Consider the following 14878-nt stretch of genomic DNA (forward strand, 5'->3'; position numbering starts at 1 on the left):
CGCGGTGACCGCCGCGGCCGGGCCGGCAGCGCCGGGCTGAGGGGCGCTGGTGTGCGGCCGGGCCTGCGGGAGGCCGGTTCGCTGCGGCACAGAATCTGCTGAGTTGGAAAGGACCCACAGGGGTCACCGAGTCCAGCGGCTGGCTCCAAGAGTCACACCGCGTGCCTGACAGCGCTGCCCAAACGTTTCCCGAACTCTGTCACGATGGTGCTGTGACCGCTGCCCTGGGGAGCGGGGAACTTCCCGTGTCCAGCCACCCTAGGGACAAAGAACCTTTTTATAGTATTCAACCTAAACCTCCCTGATAGCAGAGCAAAATAAGTGGAACAAACCAGAATTTTTTACTTCTTCGAAAAGATTTATTACACCTCTGCTAGCATGCGTACCAAAATTTACATATACTCTGCTCTTTTCATTACAATGTTGTCATCTGAGAGCTGTCTTTGTTTCTTTTCCCGGTCATGTGGCTTCTCAAATGTAAACCACTCCGCGTGTCCATGGCTACCACAAAATTAATTAACACCCTTTGTCATGCGTGTGTCTACTGGGAATTCTAGACCATCCCAGGGATTTAGTTACTAATAAGTAGCGCCATTATTTGTAGTACAGAAACACCCGAGACTCTCACAGCCCAGTGACATACTATGCCAGAATGCAGTAACCAGACATAGTACCAACCCCTTGGCAGTCCTTGGCAGGTTAAGAATCTAGGTTGTGGTCATGTTTTTCTTCACAACTAGGTGCCTTTCTGTATTTTATAAACTTGGAGAGGCTTTCCTGAAGTTTTGAAAATCTACAAACATGCCTCTTGAGGACATTGCCTTTCTTACACTGGCAGATGGGGAGAAGGCAGGCGGAGGAAGAGGGAGAGGATAACATTAAATCTTGGATTGACCAAATTCCTCAAATATCATAAAACAGAGAGAGCAGCAGTGTGGTCCCTGTCAAAATTGATGAAGATGAAGGCTGAAGAGCAACAAGAAAAGCAGTAGTAACAGATAACACAAAAGCATGACACACCAGCCTTTACTAAAAGACTAAGGCAATAATAGTATACCCTACCCTTCTCTTCCATGAGGCAAGGGCAGATATTTTAAGTCACATAATATATCTAAGAATTTTCATTATTTCAATAAGTAATTCGCAGTACCTCAGCACATTCATCCATCCAAGTCCATTTAATTAACATTTTGGAAAATAAGTTCACCTATGTATCCTTAACTGCAGAAAAAAGAATTTAAGATATGAGCTAATTGATCTCAGTAAACCTCTCCTTTGTTGTGTCTCTTTTAAACTCATTATAATGATACAGAATACCTCAGGTTTCAGCCTCCTATCTCTGTAACACAGCTCTGGCAATGGTAGCAGCAATAGATAACATGGGTCCTTCAGTTTTTCTTACCATGTTATTACAGCCAAGTGGAGGAGCTCTGGAACATCAACCTTGGGGTCCAGCAGTGCTCAGGGAAGCTAGAGAGGAGAGCCTCCCTGCTGTGGCATCACTGGGGCAGGAGCTAGCAGCCCTGGGAAGCTGAAATGGCAAGATGTGGGATGCTCTAGAGAAGGTAGGGCAGGGACAGTAAGCCCTATCCATGCCATCCATGCCCTGATCAACAGTTCCAGCAGGGGAGAGGTACTTCCACTGGTCTTGAGACCATGTTATCAGCTTCTCCCTAGCAAGGTGACAGAAAGGCCAAAGGGGAGAGCAGTGCTAAGTCTGAAGGGACCTGAGTAGCGTGCTAATATTCCTTTAGGAACATGTTAATAGTCTAATATGCTCATGTAGGGCTGACTGACAGCTAGAGTGCCAGTGTATTAACAAAACATGATACAGGGATCTTCACTTGACCTCAAGCTGGTGGATGGAGGGAAATCTTGGGAATTTAAAAAATTACTAAGAGTCCTTTCAACAGATTAAAGCTACTTTTATTTAAAAGTAGTTGTGCTTGTACATTGAGATAGCTAGCCATAGCCTCTTCTCAGTCTTTAGAATGATTGTTCAAACAGTGAAGTGGTGTCATACTCCTAGCCATGTAACGAGAAATTATTCAAAAACTAGTTTGGCCTGCAGAGAGCAGAGAAGGGTGGCCCTTTGGATTTATCAACAAATTATGTCTGCTCACAGCCTTAGGAAGCTAGCAGGCTTTGAAGGACTGCTGCCAGACACAGTTTTTCAGGCTCTCAGTAGGAAGCTTGAACCACAAGAAAACTGACATTCCTTCTTTGCCTCAAGTTCTTGCCAGTAGCACCAACACTGAAGTATTCCCAGCAGTCAGGAATGCTGTAGGGACACAAAGGAAATGAAGGTGTTTATAGCTGTGAAGGATGGATGGTTCTGGGTCCATAACATAAATCATCAACTCAATTCATTACACCTATTCATCTGACCTCACAAATGTCTAATATTCAAAGAACATTTTTCTTTTACGTGTTTAGAGATGTCATGTGAGATTCAAGTGATTCTACTGAACTGGAAACCAACTTACTTGCATTGGACACCCTGAGACTGTTAGTTGTGAAATAACACAATTGTCGGAGACTATTTTCTCTCAGCTTTCTCATTGTTCCCCTTTCTTTCCAGTCTCACAGTAATTTGCTTCTAGTCTTTGTAATTCTGTCTTACACCATTCTGTTTTGGAACTTGCAACTAACTTCTTATTCACTCAAACTGTTTATTTGCCTTATTCCTTGGGTTTGGGATTAAGCCTTTTGTATGTTTCTATATGAAAAGCCTTCCCCTTGTATTGATTAATCATGTCAACAGTTTTCCTGCCGTGACTCACTTAGTTTTCATGTCTCTAGAAGAGGATATCTAATTTGTGAGACCTGATTCTCCTTTTGTAAGTCCACACTAATTGCACATACAAAGAATAGCATCCTTATTCTGCTCTGCCCAGAAGTAAAGCACTGCACATTTTTTTTTCTGAATAACACAACCTACAGGTTTTCTCTATAACAAATTCATTTTTTCTAGAATGCATTTATCTTTCAGTGTGTCTTATGTTTTTTTAGCTGTCCATTACCTCTTTCCTCTTCAGCTGTAACAGAGTTACCCTGACATCTGACTCAAAATAAGTTAATTGGGTCAAACTTAGTTCTCCTCTGAATACTTGAAGAAAGGCAAAAGCAAGCAACAGCATGACCAACTACAGGCAGACAGGCACTATAAACCCATCCCACAGATGTTATGTGTTTAATCATGACAGAAGAAGGAGGAACGGGAGTAACTTGTGCTGGCTTGATAAGGACAGGGAGACGTTATACATATTTACATATTGTACAGGATTATTTTTTTTTTTTTTTTTTTTTTTTTTTTTTTTTTTTGTCTACAGTTCATCTATCACACTGCCAGATATCATCTAGGTTGCTAGGCAGCAACCTGTTGTTATGGTGTCATGCTCCACTTCAGAAAGATAACAGCAAGTCTTCATGTCTCACGTGATATGTAACTCCCATCAGCCCATAGATGTGTATTTATTCTTATATACTACATAAGAATCTAAGGTGAATGCACTACAAAACATCCAAGCTTTCTCTACTTACATTTCTTTTGACTTGATACAAAAACAGGAAAGCGGGCCAGACAGTTGCTGGAAACCATCAAGTTACTGACTTCCTGGGTTCTATTCTGATTTAGCTGCAAAAGATCCTGTGGCAAAAGCCTTTGGAGACAGAATTAAGTCTCAGGTTTGGCAGTGTGGAAGACATTCTTCTTTTGCTACCCAAAGAGGCTTCCAAGGAAGCCTTGCTGTTACTCTACCATGTTTGTGGAGGATACTCATGATACTCTAAGTTTTCCACAGGCTGCTCACCATAGTGTTTTTTTTATCTTGAACAAGGCCAAATGTCTTTCTCTTAGAAGCATTTTAGAATCCCTGGGTAGCACTGGAATTTATTCTCTTGACAAGATACTTGCTTTGAATATGTGCTACTGATACTGTGCTACTCATGCATGGAAATGTTCGCATGCCCTGGTTAAGGCCCACCTGGCTGTTTTGTCACAATCAATAAAAATGATGCATCATTTTTGCAGTACAGAGTTCATCAACCTGCTAAATCAAACACTATCTTATACTATTAAATCAGGCTACTAGGTGCTTGCTTTATTGTATTGTGCAATGTGTGTACACAAGATTATGTATTCTAGTCAGTGATTCAGGGGAATGAAAAGCAGCAGATCAAGGTTCAAAATCCAGTAGTAACAATGAGGGTCTCCTCAAGATTCCGCACTTGCTAAACACATGCTATTCATTTCAAATTCACCAGCTCCAGTAAGAAGCAGAGTTTAAGTATCCCATTTTATTAACAGGGGTACATGGCTTCCTGCTAGACTAGAGTGTAATGCTGTGAAAATGGAGCTCATCAGTGTTGACCTACCCTAAGTTACAGAATTTATAACTACTTACTTTGTTTCTCCATATAATCTCAAAAAATTCTTCACAGGGTTGCTGCTTACTTCTGTTTAATTGCTTATTTCTAAATGCTATTCTTGTAGTCAGAAACAGAGCCCCTCACCCTCAGTGCTCAAAACCAGAAGTAAAGTGAACTTAATAAACCAGAAATGTGAATGTAACTGGTTTCAGATTCATAGCCTACTATGCTTCATAATCTAGTAGTGTTGTCTTTCAAACTGGCAAGCCCAGGCTGGTAACTAACATAGCTTTGAAAAAGGGCAAATTTTCCTCAGCTCTAACAGCAGTTTCCAAATATTCAATACCTCTAAAAGGCATACCCAACTCAGATATTCAAAATCAGGTTGCCTTAGAAGCTGGATTCTAACTCTCTTGTTGCTTCAATTTTCCCAAGTGTAAAATTAAAATGATGAGTTCACGTTATTATTAACAAATAAATATGAAATGCACTCAACGACCGCCAATCTTTGGGAGAGTTTTGATCTGTAGTCCTATATCTTTGTAACTAGATGATCTTTAAGGTCCCCTCTAACCCAAACTATCCTATGATTCTGTGATTTTATACTCTGGATCTAATTAGAACTCTTACAGTTTTTCTTACAACTGTAGGGGAAAAAGTTTTCTTAATCTGAGTAAGAAAGTATTCTTCATCTAACTAACTAACCAAAAGTCCTAATGAAGGAAAAATGTAGATTTCATGTCAGTGAAATAGTGTAAGAAGTGTGATAGTTAGACTGTAAATTTGTGTGAAAATTGTACCTTCATTGACTGTTCAATCAGTAGGCAAATCTAAGAATACTTCTTTTCTTTTTAAGAGCATATGGAAAGCTCTTTCCCAATCTCTTTGTCTTTGTTTTGCTATATGAGGTTACTTCTTCCTTAGATTTATAGGCAATGGACTTCGTGAGAGTGTTTCTTAATTTAGTCCTGGCAAGATAAATCTAGCTAAACTTGCCTTGACAGGTTCAAGACAGATAAGGAGCAACTTGCATGTGGACGTGGGATGATGTTTCTCAATGTTCTGTTATCTGAAGTTCAAGGAAAGCTAGTAAAACAGGTAGATGCCGAAGGTTGTTCTTTGCCAGCTTCTGTTTCCTCTTAAAAAAACAGAAGAGCATACATCAAGTCCACAAAGGTCCAAACCTGCAACAGAAACTGAAATGGAGTCCAGAAGGAGAAAGAAAACACTTAGGATAAAAAAATAGTATCTGCATAAATGTAGTTGAATTTCTGAAAGTGATAGAAATTCAGCATTTATACTATTTTGTTACGTATATTCTGAGGGTTAAAAAATCTGCTCCTCTTTTCCATGTGTCCACCAGGGCAGGATTCTGTCACTTGTGAACCTTCAGAATTTGGATAGGTTAGCAATTACTCATCTTAAAGTATCCACTTGTATCAAGTTCACAGATCATTAATGGATAATAATGCCTCATTTATTATGGAGAGGAGCAATTATACTTGTTTGAGGGTATAATAACAATATTCTGAAATATGTACAAGGTTCACTGAAGAGGAACTGAAAGGCATTTTAATAAACTAAACTACTAAGTTCTTATTTCTCTGATGCCCTGGCAGGTTAAATGCAGAGACAAAATGGTACAAAGAAATAGAGAAGAAATTGCTACTTTAACATTTCCCACAAGTCTCCTGTTCTGTAGATAGAGATGTCAACATCTTCTCAGATCTGCCAAAGGAGAGAATTGTGTAATGCTCCCCAACCTGTGTCCATCAAATTACATCTGCTTATTTCAGATAGTTTAAATAACATTGCTAACTCATCTCACATTGCCTCACATGGGTTAATGAATGAATAATTTACACAAGAAGATCAACCTCTAGATCTGAAACCCTTGTAACTTAGGGGAGAATAACAATCTGTTCCATCAGCATTAGTGAAACAGAAAGCTGTATCTCCCCTGTACAATACTGTAACCATGCAGTAAAATCATCCCAGAAGAGAACTTTGAAGAACTACGTACTCACCAAAGTATAATTTTATACATTAATAGTCTCCCAGATTTTAATTTTGAAACAGCTGGAATGAGGGCTTGGCCAGCACCCTGATACTTTCTTTGTAAAGCCCTGTTCTGTAACCAAATGAACAATAGGTACTGAGCCTACAAAAAACTCTTCAGTAAGACAGTGAAACTGTGATCACAGAAGATCCCAGGACTAAAAGCCAGCTTGGATTATGTGTGCAGAACAAGGTCATTTTCTGGAACTTCATCTTCCATTCTAACAAGGGAACGTATAAAGAACAAAGAAGGGTAGAACACAAAAGGGAATAATGTAATGGAATGATCAAGACCATCAGGCTCTTTTGTGGAACATATTAATGGCAGGTGAAACTGAAAATGGACTATTTTGGTGGATTTTTAAAAATATATATTTTCTTAGATAATCCTGGATATTCCTGGAAGGCATATGTACCTTTGGTACATATGTACCTTTGTGTCAATTACAAACTGTTGTATTTCCTCTCTTTGAGCAACAGTTTTCTACAACCAGACTGAAATTTGGTTCCTAATTTTCTGGGTCAGGAGAGGCACCTGACTGGTAGGTATGTTCACAAGCACAGTTTTCTCCCAGGATACCTATCATTATGCCTGCTTCAAATATAAAAATAAATGTAAAATTTTTACACAGTCATTAGTATAATATGTACACTACTTACTGTGGCAAATAGATTAAAATGCAGAAGACTGGAGAGGAGGATTGTGAATTGCTCAAATGACTTTACAGCTGGGAATGACTCTGGATAGCATATGTGAAGAGCAGGCCAGTGATCCGCTAGCATGGACTGAATTTAAGAGTGCCTGCATGTCCATTTGTATACCTCTGCCCAGGTGTTGCTTTGGGGATACACCAGTTCACAAAGTAACAGAAATTCATTCACTTTTTGTGTTCAAGCCACAAGTTTGTGGTTGTTCCCTCTGCCTGCCTGTGTCAACTGACACACTAATGTATGCCAATGTAAGTACTATAAGTGCATCCCTCCTCACAAGCTGACCAGGTTGTGAGTTCAAGAAAGTCTGAGGTCACCATGCAGCACAGGCTGGCTACTCCATAAAGGAGGAGAGCTGGGAGCTGAAGGACACCCCAGAAATTTGCCAAGAGCCCAGGACATTTGGCAAGGTCAAGGTCATGAGACAGGGCTAGGGGAAGCCAGGAATACAAGCCAGCAATTCAGAATTAGGACCAGGCACTGTAAGGATAATAAATGATCACCAGACAGGACCATGGTGATGAAGAAGGTCCAAGGTCGGGATGGGACATCATCCTGTGCTCTAGGGTCTGGACCCAGATTAGAAGGCTAAAGGTCAGGCATAGACAGGATTCTGATGTAGTAGCGCCTGTAGCTCAGGTAGGATCCAATCACTTAGGTCAGTTCCCACAAGAAGGTAAGGACTTTCTGCAGTGCTGTCTGCAATGGAGGTCTCTTGGAGGGATCTTTCCAAGCTTATCAGAGAGAAGGGATAGTCCTCAATGATATTAAATTAGCCCTAAGGTAGCCAAACCCTCAGGAAGAGGGATGGTATCAGGGCCCTTCAAAAAAGTGCATTTCATAGCTCCAGTAACCAACAGTCACTGAGAGGAGAAAAAAAACTAACTCAAGGGCTGAGAGTTCTTCTTATTTCTGTAAAGCCAACTTCTTCCTCCTTCCAGATCTCTTTAGTTTTTACTTCTTCTACCAGGAAAGAAATTTAAGGTTTCTATATTTAAGTTTAAAAGCAGAAGGATGATACAAAGAGAAAACAAAAATTAATTCTCTAAGTTACTACATGCCTGCTAAAAAAGGTAAGAGTTTGTCTCTTCCTTCAAGAGATTAGGACAATAGATTTATAAGTTCACCCCAGCTGCTTAGTAAGTAAATAATGTAAAGGCTGTGACTGCTCTTTCAAACAAGAATGATGACAGATAGCCACTAACAATTATTTCATTAAAGTTCTGCTAGCATCACATAAGAATGAGCAACTAGAGACCTCTCCAAGTGATTTTTCACTCAAATCCCAGGAAGCAGGCAGTGAATCTAAAGGCATGCAAAGAGCCATTTGAATAGCCGTGCCGTTCCTACTCCAGTAGTGGGAGAGTTCCAGGGTAACTACTCTCTGAAAACCTTTTTTCTGAACACCTGCAGACATCTCCCTGTAAGGGAGGCGTCTCTCTTTAATACCTTAAGCAAGTGGAACCTACTTCAATCTTTACTTACAAAACTGTTGGGGAAGATGAAACAAGAAAGCCTTATAAATATGATTGCCTGGCAAATGATTTAGAAAATACAGAGATTGAGATGGTAACAAGTTTTGAGATACCAAACCTTAGTTACTGAACAACTAGAAAACAATAGTACAGCCAAGGTGAAGACAATCCCCACTTCTGGTTGAACAATGCCCCTACCTACAGGTAGGTGCAAAAGTCAAATGGACTGTTCTATCTCAACCCCCAAAATGTATGGTTCATCCCACACCTGTAACCCTTCCCTGAAGCATCAGGTGTCTGTGACCCCATTGGCCTAAGTCTTGTTCCAGCCCACCTTGAAGCCCCCTGATAAGGAGTTCCTGAGGAGCTCTCTTGGAACTTCCACTCTCTTGGAACTCCCCCTCTCCTGGAACACCCTCTCCCTCTTGGGATCCTCTCTTATCTCCCTCTACCCCTTGTCTCTTCCTTCCCCCACTCTCTAGGACCTGCCATGTGTCATGTCTGGTGACTCCAAGCAGGGCCTTTCACCCTCTCTAATAACCCATATATTCTAAGAGCAGCCTTCAGAGATCTCTCGTCTCCATCCATCCAAACTGTCCTGAAGTCCAGTGTCCTTGCACAAAACTATCTCTAGTCTTTTTACTGAAGCCTACCAAAAACCTGTGTTTCTTTAACTTTTCTTACTTTGTCACAATCAGGTTTTATTTGCATTAAGCAGGTATTCTTTTGGTTTAGTCAGCATTTCTGTTCTAGCTAGACTGCCTTTAAAAAAATGCCAAAACAAACTATACCATGTGGAGTTTAAACTTATTCCTTTATAATCAAAACTTCAGTGTCTTTTTCCTTTGCTTTCCTCAGAACAATTCAGCTAATTGTGAAGTCTTCCTCTCATATGGAACCACTGTTTCTTAAAGTGAACAATTGTGAGTCAGTGAGTCAGCAGACAACAAGCTTCCTAAGTGAAGTCAGCGGTCCATACTTCCCCTCTATTCTGTAATGCAGTAGGATGTGTCAGACAAAGATCGCCAGACTGCTGTATGCATGTACCAGAATTGCTAAATACATCTTCTTTGACCTTTCCTCTAGTTTCTCTTTCTTTTCTTTTTGTACGCTCACAGTCTTTTGCATTAAGGACAATGCCCCTGATTTCAAAAGTAAGGAAAAACAACAGATTCACAAATTAGGGTATCTTTTCCCTGATTTTTTTTTTTTTTTCTTGCTTATCCCTCTGGTCAGTAACTACATTTACACAAATAGTAAGGACAGAACTAGTCAGGTAGCAGAAATCCATTAATTTATTCCTCTAAATAATTAATGTCAGTGCTTCACTTTTTGCTAAATCCCTTTAGCATGGCTTTTTTATAAAGCTCTCATTCTGATAAAGCTGCAAACTTATGGAGCATCTGTCAGAAAACAGACATCATGGCTTCCTTTACAGACAAGTAATGTTCCTTATAGCAGCTGAAACTAAGAAAAAGAAAGAAAGAAAGAAAAAAAAAAAAAAAAACCCACACACAAAGAAAAAAAAAAACCACCAGAAAAACCCCCAGCTCTGTGCCATTGCTTCATAAGAACTTTGAAATTTTGGAACCACTAACAATGACATGTGAAAATGTAATTCCAAACAAAGAATTATAACTTTCCAAAACCTCATGATCTTCTCAAATATATTATGCACTATTTAAAGCACAAAACATGCTGCTCCTTGTGGAAATTATGCTAATAACACTAAATAATAATGATATTCAAAATACCAATAATTAATATAGTGTATAAAAACTTAATTAGAAGGAAAAGGGTTTTTAAAAATTGTTATTATCAAACAAGCATTTCATTTCTGACAGTCCTAATTCTTAGACTTAAATACATCAGAAACTAGTTAATGTCACTAAACTTTGGATTAGAATGCAAGTGATCTGTCAAACATCCCTTAATGAGCAGAATGAGCAGACAGAGGTTCCAACAGGCACTGAATAAATCTCTCAGGGTTTGGAGGCCACTCTTCTATATCAGTCCTTTTCTGGACAAAAAAAAGTCCCTATTTTCTTAGGTTATTGGCAGATAATGGTTCATTTGGATCTGAATCAGAATACAAAAACAATCATGCTGTAAAATAGCTGGTATTTGTAAGCTCAGCATCGGTATAAAGTATGAGAGTACATGCAACTTAATAGCTTTGATGCACTCTGTTCCCTCAGGTACCTCAATACAAGCCTCACAGTCTTGTAATTGCTTTCGTTGAATTGTTAGCCTTCAGTAACACATAATCATATTATATAATAATATTATAATTATATGCAGGTGCTTTTATTTGAAGAGCTCTGGAAGTCAGGGGTTTCAGCCTCAGATCTGACTCCAACATGGTTTCGAGCTGAGCATATTTTATATTCTATTGTTACATAACTACATATTAATTATTAAATGTATATTGTTTTATTGTATACATTGATTTCATCCAAGCATGGATTTCTCGTGACAACCCCCAAACCTCTGAACATAATTCTCATGATTCTTATTATGATAAAACAATAATTATATCTAATTACTAAGCATGCATTACATCTAACAATCATATCATTTTTCATATAATAATCACACAGGTACAGTGCAGTTTCACATGATCTAGCAAAGACAAGGTCTAACATTTTTCCAGGGCCTACCCGTAAAATTTTCCCAGGTCCTACCAAGCTCAACTCCCCAAATTCCCATGATTTTAGAAACCTTTTACTACCAGATTAACTTCACTTTCATACTCACTTCCTCATTCCTTTTTCAAAGACAACTCTTATGAACTTACTCAAATTGCTCAGGTTTGTTGCCTTCTAGACAAACTCTAGCGTATCTGCATTTGAATAAAAAACAGGTGAGTGTGACCTATGGACAGTTAAGGTCACTAAGTATGCAATTCTTAAGCCTGCTAACCTTCCTCCTTCTTAGCAGCTACATCTTTATCAGCTTTTCAGCATTTTTCTGTTGATACTCTTAACCCAGTACTGATCTTCCAGGCTTTTCTCACAAAGCTTCAAAGTACGTACACAATTCAATATGAATAAATTTCTTTTCTTGCTTTTAGATGGAGACTCGTAGAACCATTAAGGTTGGAAAAGACCTCCAAGATCATTGAGTCCAACCTTGACCAAACTAAACCACTGCACTAAGCATCATTCCAGTAATTTCTTGAACCCTTACAGGGATGGTGACTCCACCACCTCTCTGGGCAGCTCATTGCAATGCCTGATAACCCTTTCAGGTAGAAATTCTTTCTCATGTCTAACCTGAACTTCCTCTGGTTCAACTTAAGGCCATTTCCCCTCATCCTGTCACTAGCTGCCCTAGGGGAAGGGGCCAATTCCCACCTTGTTACAACTTCCTTTCAGATAGTCACAGTGATAACATCTCCCTCACTAGCCTCTTTTTCTCCAGGTTTAAGAACCCCAGTTTCTGTAGCTCCTCCCCATAAAATCTGTGCTCCAGACACTTTACTGGCCTCATTGCCTCTGGACATGCTCCAGCCCCTCAATGTCTGTCCCACAGTGAGTGACAGGTCCAAATTGAGCACAGGATTTGAGATGCAGCCCCAGCAGTGCCAAGCACAGAAAGACAATCCCTGCCCTGGTCCTGCTGGCTACACTATTGCTAATTCAGGCCAGTTGACCTTTTTGTCCACTTGGGCACAGCTGGCTCATGTTCAGCTGTTGTCATTAGCACTGCCAGGTCCTTTCCCACCAGGAAGCTTTCCAGGCAAACTGACCCCTACAGCTTGTGCTGTCACATGGGATTGTTGTGCCCCAAGGGAAAGACCTAGCACCTGGTCTTGTTTAACCTCATTCAGTTGGCCTCTTAATTCTGCTTACTGTTGTAACTTCATTTGAATTTCCTCCACTAGTCATTATTTAATGTACCTGTAAGTACCACGGATAGCCAAATTGTTTAGGTAGCGGATCTATAACAAGCCAAGGCTGTTCATAAGTAAGCAATTTTAGTTTTATACATATATTTGCTAAATTCATAGTTGGATGTGAGCAATGGTTTCATTTTTTGATAAAAATATTTTTGGTATCTTCTTATGGACAAACACTCAGCTAACATATTCTTTAATAAATTCCACATTATTTATGAAAGTATTATCTCCTGCTAAATAGTTAAAAAAAAATAGATTTTGGTGTTAGATGGCATTCCATGTCTATTTAAAATAAATAGGAACTTAGTGTAAATGTTGGCCATGAATTTTGTCTCACTAAGTTACTGGTGATCTTTTCTCTTTCTCAAACCCTTGAGATGAATTTGCCAATCATAAGATCAGGAATAAATACTCTGAGGAATATAGTTTTAAAGCAGACTCTATGTTTTGGTAACTTTCATCACTATAACTTCATGTAATTTAAAATTTAACTCTATTACTGGATGCAAACAAATATTCTGAAGACCAGAAAAGCAAGTATTTACAAAATCCTTGGGAACACCAAGCTCTTCTAATTCTTTAGCAAGTTGGATAATGCATGGATAGAAAAATTCTATCACAGTTTTGAGTATTAGAAAGCATGTTGGTCACCTGGGGGACCATTCCTCCATCTGAGTTCCCTGAGAATTGAATGAAGAAAGTTTTTGTCATACACACTGATTATATATTAATTAGCTATCCTCACTTACTTGACTTTATTTGACATAATCATACCTCTTATCAGAAGTTTTCAACTGATTCTTTGGGCTCTGTCTTCAATGTCCAGTGTCCTTTCTATGTGGCTGTTCCTTGTCCTCTGCTTCTGGGTAAGTGCAATATTGTTGTTCTGTATAACTTATACTTTGCCAGCCTTGTAGAGCTGAGCTGGCATCCTGCTTGTGTTTTGCATGACTTCTGTTTGCCTAAGTTTTATTTATTTATTTATTATCCTTTACTTATTTCTCCAAAGTTGTGCTGTGGTGTTTTACTGTCCTTGGTAAGATCAAATGTTCTGTTCTACTGTTTTTCTCTAGAGACTGTTACATCTGCTCATACGTTATCACAGAGGCATTACCACCACTGTTGATGGGACTGGCCATGGCCAGTGGCAGGTTCCTCTCAGGGCCATCTGTCATTGGCTCTGTCAGACACTGAGGAAGCTTCTAGGAGCTTATCAGAGAAGCCACCCCTGCTACCAAAACCTTGCCAGACAAGCCCAGTACGGATATACAACATAAAACCTGTCACTTACACGAGTCTGATCAAAGTTTCATATGAAAGCAGGAGATCTGGTGTGTAATTCCACACACAACGTATAAACCAGATATACAAGAGTGAAACAATCATTCTAGAAGAAATTATTCAGAAGTAAGCATACCATACTGCATAAGACATATAAGAAACCCATAACCATAGTAACATGACAAAAGTGCTGGCCAGTTCCACACAAAAATAAAAATTGAAGTGAAAACTTAATTCCTGTTATACAGATCTGCTGCCTAGTAAGATTAACATAAATATGAATTTTTAAAAATTATGTCATTATCTGGGTAACTATTAATTTTCATCTAAGAAACACTGTTATTCTTACTAAATACTAAAGGATGGCCAGCCCTAGACACATGGTTACTGTGAAAACCCAGTCTTAGAGGTCAAGCAACATCAGTAAAATCCCTCCTGACTTTTCAAGACTCCTCAAACATACTAGATTTTAGTGAGACAAGAGGTAGGAAGAGACTCATAGATTACAAGAGCCTTCAATGAACTGAGACAATTAACCAGGACAGTTTCACTCAGGAGAATCTGTCTCCAAAACAGTGACAACCATTAAAGCCTGCAATTATCTTCTCAGTGAAAACAGTATTAGGCCCTGCTACAGCCAGTGATGGGTTATGATTTCTGTCCCTTAAATACCACAGAATTACCACTTTATTTCCTAAAATAAATGTTTTCTCCTCCATAAAACCACTTACAAGATTTGCTTCTGCCTTGCAAGTATCATCTAGCCAATTTAACACTATTCTATGGCTTGCAGTCTACATGCTATTGAAAATGAAAACCACAAATTGAACAATATAAAAGAATACTGGCTTCTGCATTTTGTATCAGATTTGGAAAGAAACATGTCACAGCAGAAATTAGACTATTAACCACAATTTTTAAAATCTTCTTCTGAATACTACATAATTTTAAAAATTACAAAATCTTTAGAACCTTATACATAGTGTGAATGACAGTATGAAGGAACATATCTCAGTGAAATATAAACAAAATAGAATGCAAACAGCAGCTTTGTCTATTTATAATAATCACAAACTAATTT

Source organism: Lonchura striata, chromosome Z (genome assembly GCF_046129695.1).
Source record: "Lonchura striata isolate bLonStr1 chromosome Z, bLonStr1.mat, whole genome shotgun sequence".
Taxonomy (NCBI): Eukaryota; Metazoa; Chordata; class Aves; order Passeriformes; family Estrildidae; genus Lonchura; species Lonchura striata.